This window comes from Hypanus sabinus, chromosome 25 (assembly GCF_030144855.1).
Source record: "Hypanus sabinus isolate sHypSab1 chromosome 25, sHypSab1.hap1, whole genome shotgun sequence".
Classification (NCBI taxonomy): Eukaryota; Metazoa; Chordata; class Chondrichthyes; order Myliobatiformes; family Dasyatidae; genus Hypanus; species Hypanus sabinus.
Window position 1 is genome coordinate 11673353 of NC_082730.1, and position 19193 is coordinate 11692545.

General features: G+C 41.2%; 1 protein-coding gene across 2 annotated transcripts in view; it reads left to right on the top strand.

The window, feature by feature from the left end:
- The first annotated feature begins 8748 nt into the window (after positions 1-8748).
- Positions 8749-19193, top strand: part of LOC132381010 (solute carrier family 26 member 9-like) — a 146454-nt gene continuing 136009 nt past the window's right edge. Inside the window, exon 1 of one of the 2 annotated variants that reach the window (XM_059950088.1) lies at positions 8749-8877. The gene's annotated coding sequence lies outside the window, so the exon portion shown is untranslated. The remainder of the gene's footprint in view (positions 8878-19193) is intronic. The other variant, XM_059950087.1, reaches the window with a different exon arrangement.

The window sequence follows — 19193 nt, forward strand, 5'->3', positions numbered from 1 at the left end:
AAAATCTCCACATACACTGATCTACAGGAAACCCATTGCAATGTGAAATTATTCAGAAACAGCTTCTTCCTCTCGGCGATCAGAACCCATGAAAGTGACTTCATTATTTCTTATTCTGCACTATTTATTTATTTTACAATTTTTAGTTACTTTTGTATAGGTTGTTCTAGCCGGAGGTGGTAATGGGGATAAGCTCCCACAGCCGACTAAGTGATCCCAATGGTGTGAGCCTCAAATAGCCGCTGACAACCAAGTTCAGTTCCTGGACTTCAGATGAGTCTTAGCAACCAAGCCAGATGGAGCCACTTCTACTGACAGCAGAAGGGGCAAAGGCAAGCAACTAGCATTTTAAAACCTGTCACTTCAGGTAGGGCTCGTCAACCATGGTAGGCAGCTTATCTGATCTCAAACCTCCACTGCCTTGTGGCTATACCCACTCATGGGGAAAGCTTCGGGAGTAAACTCCAAGGGAAAAGTCTGGAGCTGGAGTCCCTGAGGCAGTCCTACATTGAGTTCAAAGTGGACTGGAGACTCCTGAGATGGCATGGCTGCCAAACTGTATCAGTCTCCTGGTGTTCCTTTGGGTTTCCCAACTGCGTGGAGAGGGGGAGATTGCTACATGGCCAACAGCTTGCTCTCCATATTGTACTGCCCTGGCGTACATATCCAGACAGTTAGGATGCAACACCCATGGTTGACAGCGACCAACAGAAGCCAACCCAAAAGTAATTTTTGTATTGTTGCTACAAAACAGCGAATTTCATGTCATAAGGCAGTGATAGTAAACCTGATGCTGATTCTAATTCAGGTTTTGATTTAGATTTAAATTTTGATTCTGATTGTGAGAGGAAGCTTGGATCTGTCATAATTAAAGCAATTTGGTAGGTGCGTTTAAGCACTTTTCCAACAGTGCAACACAAAATGCTGGAGGAACTCAATGGGTCAGGCAGCATCAATGGAAAAGAATGAACAGTCGACATTTCGGACTAAAACACTTCAGGTCCCCGCTGACCCCATAGTGCATTACCTGCAGTGGATTTGTTATATGGTTTGCAATGGGGCAGATTGATTTGGGTTTTATCATGGCTAGCATGGTTTGTCAGCTCTCCATGCCACCTTGTCAGTCTATGCAATAAGACCATAAGACATGGGAGCAGAATTAGGCCAATTGGCTTATCAAGTCTTCTTCATCAATTCATTGTCCCTCTCAACCCCATTCTCCAGCCCTCTCCCTATACCCTTTGACACTCTGATTAATTAAGAACCTATCAACTTCCGCTTTAAATATACCCACTGACTTGGACTGCACAGCTCTCTGTGGCAATGAATTCCACATATTCACCATGCTCCGGCTAAGGAGGTTTTTTCTCATCTCTGTTTTAAATGGATACCTCTTAATTGTCCATTTCCCCCTGGTCCTAGACTCCTCCACTGCAGGAAATCTCTCCACAACCATTCTATTCAGACCTTGCAATATTCAATTGGCTTCAGTGAGATCTCCCCTCATTCTTTTAAACTCCAGCAATTACAGGCTCAGGGCCATCAAACTCTCCTCATATGTTATCCCTCCCATTACTGGCATCATTCTTGTGAACCTCCTCTGGATCCTCTCCAATGCCAGCACATCCTTTCTCAGATAAGAGGCCCAAAACTGCTCACAATCTTCCAAGTGCAGTCTGATCAATACCTTATAAAGACTCAGCATTATATCCTTGTTTTTGTATTCTGGTCCTGTCAAAATGAATGCTAACATTGCATTTGCTGTCCTTATCTATGACTCTATGACCTCTAACTCAACCTACAAGTTAACCTTTAGGGAATCCTGCACGAGGACTCCCAATGCCCTCTGCATCACTGATTTTTGAATTTTCTCCCCATTTAGAAAATGATGCATGTTTTTATTTTTTATGCCAAAGTACAAGACCATGTACATTATATTCCATCTGCCACTTATTTGCTCATTCACCAATCTAATCCTTTTGCAGACACCCTGCTTCCTCACCACTGCCTACATCTCTACCTATCTTCATATTGCCAACAAACTTGGTCACAAAGCTGTCAATTCCTCCATCCAAATCATTGACATATAACGTGAAAAGAAGTGGTTCCAACACTGACCCCCATGGCCCACCAATAGTCATGGGCAGCTAACCAAAATGGGCTCCCTTTATTTCCATTTGTTGCCTCCTGTCAGTCAGCCAATCTTCTATTCATGCTAGCATCTTTCCTGCAATAACATGGGTTCTTACTTTGTTAAGCAACCTCATATTATGCTCCTTGTCGGAGGCCTTCTGAAAATCCAAATAAACAACATCGACCAACTCTCTTTTGTTTATCCTGCCTGTTCCTTCCTCAAAGAATTCCAACAGATTTGTCAGGCAAGGTTTCCTCTTTAGAAAACCATGCTGACTTTGGCTGAATTTATCGTGTGCCTCCAAGTACCCTGAAACCTCATCCTTAATAATAGATTCCAAAATCTTTCCAACCACTGAAGTCATGCTAACTGGCCTATAATTTGCCTTCTTCTGCCTCCCTCCCTTCTTAAAGAGCAGAGCAACATTTAAAGCCCTCAGGAACCATGCCAGGAACTGTTGATACCTGGAAGATCAATACCAATGCCTCCACATTCTCTTCACTACCTCTTTCAGAAGGTGTTCAGAACCTGTGCATAGTCTATCTGGTCCAGATGACTTATCTACCTTTAGACCAAGCAGCTTCCCAAGCTCCTACTTAGTAATAGCAATGACTCTCACTTCTGCTCCCTGACACTCTCTAATTTCTGGCATTCCGTCATTATCTTCTAGAGTGAAGACTGGCACATAAAGTTATTAAGTTCATTCGCCATTTCTTTGTACCCCATTACTACCTATCCAGCATCATTTTCCAGCAGTCTATTATCCACTCTCGCCTCTCTTTTACACGTCAATTATCTCAAAAATCTTCCTGTATCTTCTCTTATGTTATTGGCTAACTTCCCTTCATATTTCATCTATTCTCTTTTTTATGGCTTTTTAATTGGTTGGTTCTGTTGGTTTTTTAAAGCTTCCTGATCCTCTACTTTCCCATTATTTTTTGCCATCATATATGCCCCCTCTTTTGTTTTCATGCTGTCTTCGACTTCCCCTGTCAGCCACTATTGCCTCATCCTCCTTTTAGAATATATCTTCGTCTTTAGGATGTATCTTTCCTGCACTTTCTGAATTTCCCCAAGAAACATCAACCATTCCTTTTCTGCTGTTATTTCTTCTAGTGTCCCCTTCCAATTAACTTTGGACAGCTCCTCTTTCTTTCTTTATTCATCTTTTTATTGATTTAAAAGGAGCATAAATACAAACAAGAGGAGAATTATCTTAAATATATGTATATATTAATAATAATACAAACAGAAAGTGGACAGCTCCTCTCTCATGCCCCTGTAATTCCCTTTACTCCACTGTCATACTGATACATCTGACTTCATTTTCTCCCTCTCAAAATGCAGGGTGAATTTGATCATAATATGAGCACTGTCTCCTAAGGGTTTCCTTACATTAACCTTCCTAATCAAATCCGGTCATTACTTAACACTCAATCCAAAATTGCCACTCCAGTAGTGGAATCTCTAAAAAGCCACTCTACAAATTCCCTTTACTGGGATCTAGCAACAACCAGAATTTCCCAGTCTACCTGCATTTTGAAATCCTCTGTGACCATCAAACCACTGCCCTTTTTAACATGCTTTTTCTATCTCCCATTGTAATTTGTATCGTACATCCTGATTACTGTTTGGAGACCTGTATGTAAGTCCCATCAGTGTCTTTTTATCCTTGCAGTTTCCTAACTCTACCTACACAATTCTACATCCTCTGATCCTATGTCACCACTTTCTAAGGATTTGATTTCAGTTTTTACCAAAAGAGCCACCCCAAGTCCTTTGCCACCTGCCTGTCCTTTCGATACTAGGTGTATCCTTGGATGTTAAGCTCCCGACTATGATCTTCTTTCAGCCACAACTCAGAGCTGCCCACAACATCGTACCTGCCAACCTCTAACTGCACAACAGGATCATCTACCTTATTCCGTACTCTGCATCTCCTTATAGATGCTGCCTGGCCTGCTGTGTTCCACCAGCATTTTGTGTGTGTTGTTTGAATTTCCAGCATCTGCAGATTTCCTCGTGTTTGCTAACACCTTCAGTCTCGTTTTCACCCTATTTGATTTTTCCCCCTTGTTATATTCTAGCTCATCGTACAGTCCGCAATTTTACCTTATCATCTGCCTGTCCATCCTCACAGTCTCATTTAGTAAGTAGAATGCCAGTGTTTTTAATGATACAATGTGTGACTTAAATAGAGCTGTGGGGACCATGGACAATCAACTCACATATAGTATGAATTATCGTTACTTTTGCAAATATCCAGACTGGTTGCATCATGATCTGGTGTGGCAATGTGAATGCATGAGAAGCCGAGTAGGTCATGGACTCAACCTAATAATCAAGGGCACATTCCTCCTGATCACTGGTGGTATCAACAGGAGGCGCTGCCTCAAGAATGCAACATCTATCATCAAAGACTCCCCCCATCTGGGCCATCTTCTCACAGCTACCATCGGACAGGAGGTACAGAAGCCAGAAGTCACACCCCACCAGGTTTAAGAACAGCTACTTCCCCTCATCCATTTGCTTCTTGAAACAACCAGCACAACCCTAATCACTACAGCTAAGCATAACTATAACCACTTTGATCACTTTGCAGTAAATTGCGCTTTGTGTTTTCTTTTTGTTCTTATTGTCCTCTTTCTTGTAAAATACATACATAATTTATGGTTGCTTTAATTGTGAATACTTCTTATCTGATAATATGTGCCTGTGATTGGAAGATGAGCTTTATTTGTCACATGCACACTGAAACACACAGAGAAATGTGTCATTTTGTGTCAACAACTGGGGACGTGCTGGGGGGCAGCCCACAAGTGTCGCTACACTTCCGGTGCCATCATGGTATGCCCGCAACTCACTAATCCTAACTGTACGTCTTTGGAATGTGGGTCGAAACCAGAGCACCCGGAGGAAACCCATGCAGTGACAGGGAGGTTTATAGACAATGGGAGGAATCGAACTCTGATCGCTGATCACTAACGCTGTAAAGTGACTGCTTTCACCACTACGCTACCATGCCACCCTAACCTTGCAGCTACCGTGTTGCTGCAGGTAAGCTTTCACTGCAGCTGTGCATACACATACTTGTGCATGTGATAATAAACTCGACTCTGACCTAAAGCAGATTCAGAAAGCAAGTTCCCTTCCCTAAGGGAAATTAGTGAACTAATCAGCATTTTTAACAACCCAGCGTCTGTCTCCCTCTACAGATACATGACACAACACATCTGCTTAGTCAACACATCTTCAGCAACAAAAATGTTAATTGTCTTCAGTCAATCATAGCTAATCAAATCTGAATACCAAAAGTTGATGGGTGATGGACTTAATACCCAATATCTGATTAATGAAGAGACGTGATGTGTGTGTTTTTCTTAAGTTTGTTCAAAGTTCAAATTACATAAAACCCAGAAGTATTTTATAATGCTTAAAAAGATTGAAAATGATTAGATTAGCTTTATTTGTCACATATGCATTGAAACATACAGTGAAGTGTGATATTTGTGTGAAGGACCAACGCAGTCCGAGGATTGTGCAGGATTCAGCCCACAAGTGTTGCTGTGCCTCCGGCGCCAACAGCACGCCCACAACTTACTAACCCTTATCATCCGGTACATCTTTGAAATGTGGGAGGCAACTTGAGCACCTGGAGGAAACCCACACAGTTATGGGGAGACGTACAGACCCCTTCAAGACAGCGGCGAGAACTGAAGCCCCAATCACTGATTGCTGGTGCTGTAAATTGTTGTGCTATGATGAACTTTAGATGTCTTAATCTCCCTTGCTGAGGATCTTGCACTATATTTGCCAACTATCGCTGCATCATCTCTGTAATGGCAGCATTGTTATACCTGCTCTCAACACTTCCCTCCTTCTATTCCATGTTGTACAGCCTTCTGCTCTCAGAATCCATATCTTCAAGCCTTTTCACTTCCACCTATCATATCCCAGCTTCTGACATCATTCCCATTCACCTGCCTATAACCCCCTCACTTGGATCCACCAATCACCTGTCAGCTCTTAATCCAACACCTTGCCATGAAAAGACACTTGGATAGGCAAATGGACCCATGCACCATGTACCCTCTGATGAAGTTCTGAGCTTTTCCTGATTCATTCCACAGTTGGTGGGTGACCTGATAACCTATGTCCTTAACATGTTCTTCGACCCTTCTTGAGTAAACAAGAAAGCTGAGTGCAAATCCTTACAGCTCTCTCCTTGATGGCAGAGAGAAGAGAAAGGGCAGTAGCTGGGTAAATTGCCTCCACTAAGTTCAAATCGTAAAACAGGAAGGCAGCAACAATCTGTACCACTAAGAGGAGCGTCTCATTGACTGGTTGCATCAGGATCTGGAACAACAATTCAAAGGCATGGGAACGTAAGAAGCTGCAGAGAGCAGTGGACGCTACTCAATACGTCACAGGCTCATCCTTCCCCACCCTACAAGGAGGCGCTGCCTCAAGAAGGTTCCATAAAAGATCCCCACCATGCAGCTAGCATTGGCCAGGAGATACAAGAAGCCTGAAGTCACACCCCACCAGGTTCAGGAGCAGATAGAGTACTTTTCTTCACCCATTCTGTTCTTGAGGCACCATTATACTCATTATCCCAGAATAGCAACACTATGAACGCTTTGGTTACCTTCCACAACAATAGACTTCTTTGTTCTAATTGTCTTCTTGCTTGTATAATTTACATTTCATTGGTATATTTCTTTTGTGTGAATGCTGCTTAAGTGATGATACGGGCCTGTGGTGCATGAAAGATTTTCATCGCACCCATCCACAGATGAACTTCTGCAAATGGCAATAAATTCAACTTCGACTCATCAGAGAAAGTGATAAATGGGTTTTGGCCCAAAACGTTGACTCTTTATTCATCTCCATAGATGCTACCTTACCTGCTGAGTTCTTTCATCATTTTGTGTGTGTTGCTCTGGATTTCTAGCAAATGCAGAATCTCTTGAATTCACCATTTTAACTGTGATGTTTTCCAATGGTTCCCAAACTTTTTTATGCCATTAAGCAAGGGTTCCATGGACCTTAAGTTGGGAACCCAACTTAACAGAGTTGTTAAGTTGGGTTAACAGAGAGAATGTAACAGAGTTTTACATATATATTTCCTGTAACGTTAGTAATTATATAACCCAACGGTAACCCTGTTAACCAAGTGGAAATCTTACTTTTTCAGCCAAATGAGGTCCTGTACAATTTTTATCCCACATCATCCCACAATCTCTTTTATCCCTTACCATCTTGTACCATAGCATTAGGACAAGGACTGTTAGGATGGGAAAGAGCTTCTTTCTCCCAGCCATAGACAAGTGAACTCCTTGCCATCACACAGGTCTCATCGTGTTTGAAGTGCCAGTAGCATTATACTGTTTACTTTTTAACTTGTGCTTCAAATGCACCTTACATTAAAGTAATATCTTCTGGAATATATTTTGTTATTTGTTAATTTATTTGCAGTATATTACTTTGTGTGTTGTGTGTGAGTTAACCGTACTATGTTGCGTACCAGAGGAATGGTTTTTCGTTTGGTGGTATACGTGACAATAAGCATGAACTTGATTGTACATCTCCTTGTTGTCACATTGCTCTCTGTGGCAGCTTGTGTGCACAACATGGCTGCAATATTTCCCAGAATCCCATGTTGTCAGAGCATGGAAGCATGGTGGTAAGTGCAATCGCTCTATAGGGCCGACGATCAGTGATTGGGGTTCAATCCCCACTGCTCTCTGTACACCCTACCCATGACTGCATGGGGTTTCCTATGGGTGCCTCAGTTTCTTCCCACAAAAATGAATGAGTTATGGTTAGTGAGAGGTGGGCATGTTATGTTGGCACCCAAAGAGTGGTGTTATTTGCGGGCTGATTTGATTTGATGCAAACGATGCGTTTCACTGTATGTTTTGATGTACATGTGACAAATAAAGCTAATCTTTCCTCTTTATCTCTTTACATTCTAAACTGAAACCTGGGATTCAAAAGCTGGCACTGGCCACTTGATTATGATTAAACATCCCACTGACTTGTCATTAACCTTTATGGAACAAAATCTGTTTTCCTTATCTGTCCCTGTATTCATGACTCCTGCCTTGTATCAACTCCGCTCGGACTTAACTCCTCTCTGAGGCAGTTTGACCAAGCCGGTAAGTTAAGTCCAACAGAAACTGGCAAATGAACACCAGTATATCAGTGACCCACATGTTGATGAATGCTTAAACAATGATAACAAATTATTTGCAACATCCAAAAAAAAAACCATTCATCCATCTGTACATTCCTCATTGCTACATTTTGCATTTTACATATACTAAACCACTTACTCAAATGAATTATTAGAAATTGTTTGTCATAGATAACGAGTACAATGTAGCTGGCATTCTTCATTGTCTTAAAATAGCCTGGAGCTTTCAAAATGATTTCTGCTGGTCTTTACGGAACTCAGTTGAAAGAAATATACAGAGGCAGTGCTACTTCCCGACTCACAGGTCACAGAATGGCTTTGTCCTTTCCTCTTTAGTCCAATACAGATCGTCATTTAAATAAAACAAGCAAATCATTTTCTAACTGCAGTATAAGCTACACTCTGACAGTGTACCTGATGACTCATTTCACTATTTAAGCAGTGATCAGCAGTCTGTGCGTTCCATTATACTGAGAGGTAATGCACGCAGATTTGTAACACCTGAGCACAAACATAGTCCACCAGAACTTGTTCATGTTTTGAGGTAAGTTAGTTCCTTGAGTATTTTTAAACTAAGGGGATTTAATCCTGACTTGGTATATATCTATTACATCTTTTATCAATAATTCTTAAAGATATTGTTCAATCTACTTATAATAGCCATCAAAGTCAACTAGAATTCTATTTCTAAACTTTAAACCTCAGGGAACGAAACTTGATTCGTGGTTTTAAGCAAGCACATTGTATTTGTGTGTTGAATATTTATGCAAGACATATAAGAATTATATACTCCTGGCTGCTTGTTCTTGTGAATTGTTGGCATTGAAAGACTTATAGGGTTTGTGTTTGAATGCTGAAACACGTTCTTATCCATTTTAACAATTGGAATATCCAAGGATAGTCAGATTGCTTCAGTTAACTCTATGTGTTATGGCACGATGGTAGATCATAAATCTGTGCTCTGCAGTGCTACCTGGCATTGGCTGTTGTGTCCGAGAAGAAAAATGGGGTATTTGCATCTCTGGAGGAAATGTTTCAACTGGCGACCGAGCTAGCACAGTTGCTTTCAAGCAACCCCTGACAGTCAAGAGACACCTGTCCTCCCAACTTATTCCTGCAGTCTCATTAGCGACAATCAATTCAAAGAATGAGCTGAAGAAAATACACATTCAGTAAGAGAACTTTGCAAAGTATTATGTCTGACTTTGAACAGGAAGGAATGGGAACAGCTACAGTTCCTCTCTCACTCTCTTTATACAGACTCTCATTTAAACCAGCCTTTTATTTATCAACTAAGAATTGGCAAGAGATACCTTTTTGCAAAGTCCTTTGAACAGGTCAAATGGAAAATACATATTATCGCACTTTTAAAAGTTTGCCAGTGAGTTTGATCTTACCACAGGGAAAGGTTCTACATTAGGAAATAAATCATTCATTCTACCTTCTGTCCGGTGAAGTTAACACAACTAATTGTACTGTGTAGTTCTTTGCACTCTGTTCCACCCATCAATTCCAGCTTCAAACGGCTGCCCCCTACTGCAACAATCAGATTGCCATAAATTAAGGCATTATATCCTGAGTGAGACTGGCAATGAATGTCTTAGCATACAGATAGCTTTAGTGCACCAAGTCCATAGAGCAAATATAATACCACCAAGCTTACTGCATGTAGGGTTCCTATTGATAACAGAAATATGAGAGTTGCAAATGACTGAGGCAACCACTCATCCATCAGGTTATAGGTAAGGTTTGATTCTAAGTTCCTTTATAGACATACAGTATTTGAAGCAAGATTGTACGATTCTAGGATTTAACTGAGCCAAGGCTTTTGCAAACACATTTTAAACTGTGCACGTTCCTTATTTAAGACATAATCGCAACAGTACTCATAATCCTAAACTCCAATCAATTATGTTACAATGGGAATATTGTACCTCTGATCTCTTTTTTTCTCCTTAAACATTTTTTCTTTCGACATTCTCCCGTGGAAGCTTGAGCATGTGTTAACATTACTTCGTGAATTTTGCTTTGATGACTCACTTGAATGGCCATTGTTCAAGAATGAGAGTAAATGATGAGTCAGTGTAGATTAACTATTTCTCCCATAGGAGTGTAATCATTGGCCATCTCCCATGTGCACATACTGTCCAACAGGGATCAGAGGACATATATCAACAAAGGTGAATAAGCAAAGTTTCTCTCTCCTAGACCAGAGCTATTATCATCCAAAAATTATCCAGGTGTTGTGATATGAGTGCTGAGGGAAGTATAGTCCTCATCAGATTTTGTACCAGAACAACACATACTGGAGGTACTCAGCAGGTCAGGCAGCATCTATGGAAAGGTATAAATGAGTAGCTGATGATTCTGGCCAAGACCCTTCATCAGGATTGGACAGGAAGAAGGAAGAGGCCAGAAATAGAAGTTGGGGAGGGGAAGGAGAACAAGCTCGGGGCATGTACAGGTATGGAGTGAAGGCAGGGGATTGGGGCTGACAGGGAAAATGGATCAGCTATGATGAAATGGTGGAGAAAACTCGATGGGCCAAATGGCCCAATTCTGTGCCTATATCTTACGGTGTTAAGCTGGCAAGTGACAGGTAAGACCAGATGATGGGGAAGGCAGAAAGTTAGCGGAGAGGGGTTGAGTGAGAATCTGGGAGGTGACCATCCCTTCTTCCACACCCAGTTGGTTTACCTACTATCTGCCAGTTTGCACTCCTTCCCCACTCCTCCCACAACTTCTTATTCTGGCTTCTGCCCATTTTCTTTCTAGTTCGGAAGAAGTGTCTCAGGTGAAAACTGGTAATTTTCTTCCACTGATACTGCCTGCTGTGCTGAGCTCCTCCTGCATTCATGTGTGCTGCTCTGGGTTTCCAGCATCTGCAGAATCTCTGGTGTTTAACATCCCAAAGCCCCAAAGCTTCCTGTTACCCTACACTTAAAACATCCGCAGCATCCATTGCTCAGCCTCCTTCTTACTACACCATTGCCACTGCACGTATCCCTCCTCTGCACCTTCCTCTTCCAACTCTCAACTAATTCATTCTCACCCATGCTTGGGCACTTGGTAAATGAGCCAGGATGCCCCACATATTCAGCAGATATCAACTTCCCTTCTCCTTTCTACTTTGCCACTTGGCATTGCTGCTCACAAGAACATAGTTCACTTTAAAATCATAACTTTGAGATAGATTTTGAAGTAAAAATCTCTTGATGTGAGGTTTTACTTCAAAACTGTCTCAAAGTTGAGGCTATCTGGAAGTCTCATCGTTGTGCTGGGAGCACCTGATGCTCCAGCTCCGGCCTCCTCTACCTTGTTGGGACCCAACATAGGTTGCGGGTCTGCTTTGTTGAGCATCTTTACTCTGTCCACCACAAAAGGCAGGATTTCCCAGTGGCCACCCATCATATCTCTTACTTGCAAATCCCATTCTGATATGTCAGTCAGTGGCAGTCCGTGTCAGTCTACAACCACGATAAGGCTGCTCTTGGGTTGGAGAGAAATACTTAATATTCTATTGAGGTAGCTTCCAACCTGATGGCATGAACATTGATTTCTCTAACTTCTGGTAATTTCTCACCCTCCCTCTTCTCCCTTTTTCCACTCCCTCTTCTGGTTCCCCTTTTCTCTTCTCCTCACCTGCCCATCACCTCCCTCTGCTGTCCCTCTTCCTCCCCTTTCTCCTGAAGCCCACTGACCTCTCCGCTCTGATTCCTTCTTCTTCAGCCCTTTGCCTCTTCCACCTGTCACCTACCAGCTTCTTCCCCTCTCCCCCATGTACCCACCCTCCCCCTCATTTGGTCTTAATTATCACCTTCCAGCTTGTACTCCTTCCCCTCCTCCCACCCCACTTCTTATCCTAGCTTCTTTTCTTCTTACCTCCCTTCCTTTGCAGTCCTGGGATGAAGGGTCAGCTATTTATTTCCTTCCATAGATGGTGCCTGGTCTGCTAAGTTTCTTCGACATTACATGTGTGTTGGTCGCAGTGTTATTAATAAACAGTTACCCCCACTTGGGCCATGATGTGGATAAATTTATGTTGCTGTCCAGCACACCCAGGTCCTCTAAGAGCTGCTGAATAATGCTATCTCATCAAAAACTGGCCTTACAAATAACTGGGACAATGCGTTAGCATTACATGCTTGTTATATACACAATAAACACACCAAGAACAAATATTCCAGTGCATTAGACACAATCACGCTATAAATCCACATTAAAGTGTGATCCGCTAGGTTTTAACTGTTGCCAGAAATTTAAAAGATATAATTATTAACTATTGTGGCAATTGTCTTAACCAGTCAGTGAAGAGAATGGACGATGAAACATAAACAGGAAGTTGTGGAAAGCAAGTGACCAGATTACAAAGCAGGAATGATATGTAAATTTTGATGAACTTTAATATATCTCCTTCCTGAAGTCAACATTACTCAATCAGGTGTCCTATCTTGCCCCATCATGCTGACAAATCACCACCTGGTATCCCCACCTCCATCCATGCCTTCTTCTTGCAGCTAGCTTTGAACAGAAGCCTGACATCCCACACCACTAAGTTCAAGAACAAATAACACCCTTCAACTATTCAGTTTATGTATTTATTTATTGAGGTACGGTGAGGAATATGCCCTTCTGACCCTTCGAACCACGCAGACCAGCAATCCCCCAGTTTAATCCCAGCCTAATCACAGGACAATTTACAATTATCAATGAACCTACTAACTGGTAGGTCCTTGGACTGTGGGAGGGAACTGGAGCACCTGGAGGAAATCCATGCGGTCACTGGGAGAACATATAAACTCCTTACAGGCAGCAAGGGGAATTGAACCCAGGTCACCTGTACTGTAAAGCATCTTATTAGCCACTAAGCTACTATGCTGCTGTTCTTGAACCAACACAAGCACCCTTAATCATTGTGATCACTTTGGTTGCTCTATACTAAAAGTAACTGTTATTTTTTTCTTCTAATTGCATTCTTTCTTGTAAAAATCGTGCATAATTTATGTTTTTCTTGTGAATGCTGCTTATCTGATGCTATGTGTCTGTGATGTTTCTGTAAGGTTTTATTACACTGGTACTTGTGTATCTGAAAATATTTTGAACTTTGACTTTAATATATCCCATAGACATTGAGACTTACAGTGAGGAAAGGTGTAACAATAATGTTTCATTAGGAAATTCAGTCATGCAGACGGGAAAAAATGTTTGAAGTTCAAAGTAAATTTTATTCTCAAAGTGCCTATGTCACCATATACAACCCTGAAATTCATTTTCCTGTGGGTATACGCAACAAATCTATAGAATAGTAACTGTAGCAGGACCAATGAAAGATCAACCAGAGTGCAAAAGACAACAAACTGTGAAAAAGCAATATAAATAAGTAGCAATAAATAATGAGAACATGAAGTATCAAGATAAAGAGTCCTTAAAGTGAGATCATTGGTTGTGGGAATACCTCGATTAATGGGCAAGTGAGTGTAGTTATTAGCTCTGTTCAAGGGCCGATGGTTGCGGGGTAGTAATTGTTCTTGAACCTGTTAGTGTGAATTCTGAGGCTCTTATACCTTCTACCTAATGGCAGCAGCAAGAAAAGAGCATGGCCTGGTGGTGGGAATCTCTGATGATGGATGCTGCTTTCCCTCGACAGCATTTCATGTAGATACAGGTACAGGTTAAGATAGATGTCATTTCTAGTGAGCAAAAAAGCCAGCTGAAGCATTATCATAAAAAAAAGAGATTCTGCAGATGCAATAAATCCAGATCAACTCACACGAAATGCTGTAGGAACTCAGCAGGTCAGATCTGATGAAGGGTCTTGGCCTGGAGTATCAACTGTTTATTCCTCTCCATAGGTGTTGCCTGATCTGCTGAGTTCCTCTAGCATTTTGCGTATGTTAAATCTGTTCTACGACTTTCTCTTATTGTTTCACTACTGGATACATAACAGAAATTTAAGGAGTTAAGCTGAAGGGGTTTTTGACATGTTAGTTTTCTATACAAGACTCCAGTCTTCCCCCCCCCCCCCCATCCATTCCAGTCCTGCTGAAGGATTTCGGCCTCAAATATCGATTGTGTCTTTCTCTCCATATATTCTGCCTGGCCTGCTGAATTCCTCCAGCATATTCTCTGATCCTCAAGATTTTTAGCATCTTCAGAATCCCTTGTGTTTACCCTATCAACATTTTTTTTTACCTTCTACCATGAATTAACAGTAATAAATCCAAGCAAAGATGAATAAGATGACTGTAAGGATGAAGGATGCTAGTCCTTAATATACCTTCTAAATGGTGGGATATGAACTGTCCATCCTACAAAGAAGATGCTTGTGAAAAGTAATTTTTGATGATACTATACATTTTACTTCAGGATGTTGAATGCGTGTACAATATATACCCTCATCGAGAGGAAGCTAATGAAACCCATACTGGCTCTCGGTAGAGTAACTAGTCAATAGGAAGATATTGGGAAGGGTCTAATTATGACCCTTGCTATTATGAATCTGGAGCAGATGATAGATAGGCTGGCATTCTCCTCTTCTTTTTCAGGATTCCAGTTATAGAACCATGCAAGAAAACAAGAACATTTAAACTGTTAAGATATAAAAATTTATTTGAACCTTTCTTTAAAAAGGCTAATATGTTGCTAAAGTTCAAAGTTCAAAACAAATTTATTATCAATGTACATATATGTTACCATATACCACCCTCACATTAATTTTCTTGCAGGCATTCACAATAAATATAAAGAAGTGCAATAGAATGAATTTAAAATAAGACAAGCAGCAAAGATGGACAAGCAAGCAATTTGCAAACAAAAACCAGTAGATTGTGTAAAAGCAAAAAGAAAGGAAAAAAAAAAATCATATTAAATAAATAAATAAATAGATAGATAGATAAATAAATAAGCAATAAATATTGGGAACATGAGATTAAGAGTCCTTGAAAGTGAGTCCATGGGGTTGGGGAACAGTTTAGTGATGGGGTGAATGAAGTTATCTACTCTGGTTCAAGAGCCTGATGGTTGAGAGCTAAAAACTGTACCTGAACCTGGTATAAGCATCATTTCCAGATATTTGAAACTTTAGCTGATTTTAAATTATATTCAAATCAGCAAAATTGGGGAGTTAATGGCTTTTATAACGGCATGGAATTCACCTGAGATTTTCCCCTTCACTGTGGTAGCAATAATCTGAGGTAAATTGATCCTACCTATAGCCTTGACGTTCCCCACCAGATCTGAGACACATTCCCTACAGAGAAGAGTAAGCTGGACCAACTTCTCCGCAAGAATTTACAAAAGTATTTCCTTTAACACAGAACATCCGATGTGGCAAAATGCACAGAGCCACTTCATTGGAATGATGTTAAAGAGATGAAAATATTATAGAGGAAAAAATGGATCAGCCATGATGAAATGACAGAGTGGACTCGATGGGCCAAATGGCCTAATTCTGCTCCTCTATCTTATAGTCTTATGGTAAATGAAGATATGAGGATGGAAGAAGAAATGTTCAGTCAAAATGGGAGGTTGAGAACTTGTGTCAATTTCTTCCTTGTTATTTTTTGGTATCTCAGATATATCACTCCTTGTATATGCATGCAAGAAAGCAAGACAATTTTAACTGTTAAGATATAAAAATATAGTATTTGAAACTTTATTTATAATAAAGGTCGCAGGGTGGAGATAAGTCTCTACCAAAGGAGGTGTAAGGCGCTCCTTCCCTCCGCTAACCTGATGGTCACCCTTGGGCAAGGTGTAGCACCTGCTTAGCCCCCCGATCAGGGTCACGTGAAGCCATGGGAGTAGGTGGTGGATGATCCTATCCTGGTTATGTGACCACTGACACCAGACAGTCAATCTCTGAAGAGTATTGATAATGACTGGGGTCACCCATCGTGTAAAGACACTGCCCAGAAGAAAGCAATGGCAAACCACTTCCGCAGAAAAATTTCCCAAGAACAATCATGGTCATGGGAAGACCCTGATCGCCTGGGTCATATGACACAGCATATAACCAATAAATTATTTATAATGGCTAATTTATATATGTTGTTAGCATCATGTTCAGACATTTGAAAATGTAAGTTGATTTTAAATTATAATCAAATCAGCAAAATTTAAGGAGCTTATAGTTTCATAATGGCATAGAATTCACCTGAAATTTTTACCTTCATTGTGATGACAATGCTCTGAAATAATTCCTCCCGTGACCTTCCCTACCAGAGCTGAGACACATTGCACTACTAATTTAATTTAATTTAATTTAATTTTTATAAATACATATATTTTTGTAATTTATAGTATATTTTATGTATTGCACCATACTGCTGCTACAAAACAACAAATTTCACCACGTGTGTCAGTGATAATAAACCTCATTCTGATTAACTCGAAGATCACAAGCAAAGCTACAACCTACAAGACTAGGAAACTGGAATTGTCTAAGTTGTGATTTCTGGCTAGAATGCTTGCAACCGGCTGAATGGCCTCCTCCCGCGCCGCAAAATTCCCACGATTCTACGATTCTGTGTTTTGTTCCATTGCCCCGTGGTGGGGGAAGGAGCGTTTCTGAATCCAGCTTTCTCGCTGGTGTATTTTACAACCAGCTGAGAGTTAAATAATTGTTTCCCAACTGAAGCACTTCTCTTTGAAGTGGGGTAGCAACAAACACAGATCAGGTAGCGTGTAATCTTTCAAGCATTGATTGTTTTCTTCAAAGCCCAATATAAACGTGTCAACAGAATGGAACTGTGAACACAATGCTACGGGGAATGTGAAGTTTTCAAAATGTTGTTTTGATATACACACTTTAGAATAGATCTCAACTGAGCTGCCAGCAGATGTCATAGAAAATACTGCAACAAGGGCATTGTATCTTTGCTGTATTAACCTGCTTCCTAGATTTCATTTCAAGAGGACTAGAATATAAAAAGCAAGGATGTAATGCTGAGGCTTTATAAGGAATCAGTCAGACAACATTCGGAGCATTGTGAGCAGTTTTGAGTGCCTTCCCTAAGAGAGGATGTGCTGGCATTGGAGAGGGTCCAGAGGAGGTTCATGAGAATGATCCTGGGAATGAAAGGGTTAAACTATTAGGAGTATTTGATGGCTCTGGGCCTGTACTTACTGGAGTTAAGAATGAGGTGGGGTTCTCATTAAAATCTAAAGGGCTAGATAGAGAGGACATGGAGAGAATGCTTCCTATAGTGGGTGGGGGGGAGTCCAACACCAGAGGGCACAGCCTCACAATACAAAATTCCCTTTAGAACAGAGATGAGGAGGAATTTCTTCAGCAAGAGGGTGGTGAATCTGTGGAATTCACTGCCACAGTCAGCTGTGGTGGCCAAGTTATTGTGTATACTTAAAGTGGAGGTTTATAAATCCTTGATTATTAAGGGTGTCAAAGTTCAAAGTTCAAATTAAATTTATGATCAGGTACCTAAATGGCACTACATACAACCCTGAGATTCATTTTCCTGCGGGTATTTACAGCAAATACAAGAAACATAATAGAATCAATGAAAGACAATGAAGGACAAGGAACCAATGTGCAAAAGACAACAAACTGTGCAAATACAAAAAGAAAAAAATATTATTATTGAGCTGATAAAAATAATAAAAATAATAATTACTAGGCCCTGATGCAGCCAGTCAATATACTCTCCACCACACATCAAAGTTTTAGATGACATGCCAAATTGTTGCAAACTTCTAAGGAAGTAGAGGCGCTGCCGTGCTTTCTTCGTAACGGCACTTACGTCAAAGATTAAGGGGGAGAAAGCAGGAGAATGGTGTTGAGAGAGTTAATAAATCAGCCTTGATAGAATGGTGAAGCAGACTTGATGGACTGAATGGCCTTTCCGCCCCTATGTCTTATGGTCTTATTTCTTCATTACTACCACAGCACTCTCCTGCCAAAGAGCAGTCTGGGATATCCTAAAATTGTGAAAAGTGTGGCATTTAGGAATCTCTCCTCTACCTCTCATTGACTGTCTCCTGTTTCCGCTGCCTTGGGAAAGCAGCCAACTTAATCATAGACCCCTCCCATCCCGGTCATTATTCCCTCCTCTCCCCTCTTGCATCAGGAAGAAAGTACAAAGCATTGAGAACACACACCACCAGAATCAAGGACAGAATCCAAATCAAGTTTAATATGCAGTGAAATTTGCTGTTCTGTAGCTGCAGTACACTGAAATAGATAAAAAGAAAAACTACCGAGGTAAATAAAAAATATGGAAAATAAATAAGGGCAAAGAAAGAGAGCAAAACAGTGAGGTGGTGTTCGAAGCTTCATAGGCCGGTCAGAAATCTGACGGTAGGGGGGCAAGTTGCTGTTCCTGGCACGGCGCTGTAGCGAAGTGGTTAGCACAATGCTTTACGGTCCGAGCAACCCAGGTTCAATTCCTGTCACTGTCTGTCAGGAATTCATACGTTCCCCCCATGACCACGTGGGTTTCCTCCGGGCGCTCCAGTTTCCTCCCACAGTCTAGACACGTACTGCTTGGTGGGTTAATTGGTCATCGTGAATTGTCCTGTGATTAGGCTGGGGTTGCCGGGCAATGGGGCTTGAAGGACTGGAAGGGCCTATTCTGCATTGTATCTTAATGAATAAATAAATACAATGTTGAGGGTGGGTCTTCAGGTACCTCCTCCCCTGGTGGTAGTAATGAGAACAGGCCATGTTCTGGGTAGTGAGGGTCCTGAATGATGGATGCTGCTTTCTTGAGGCGGTGCCTTTTGAAGATGCCCTTGATGGAGGGAGACTGGTGCCTATGATGGAGCTGGCTGAGTTTACAAATGTCTGTAGCGTTTTTTCAACCCTATTGTTGGAGACTCCACACCAGTGATGCAACCAGTCAA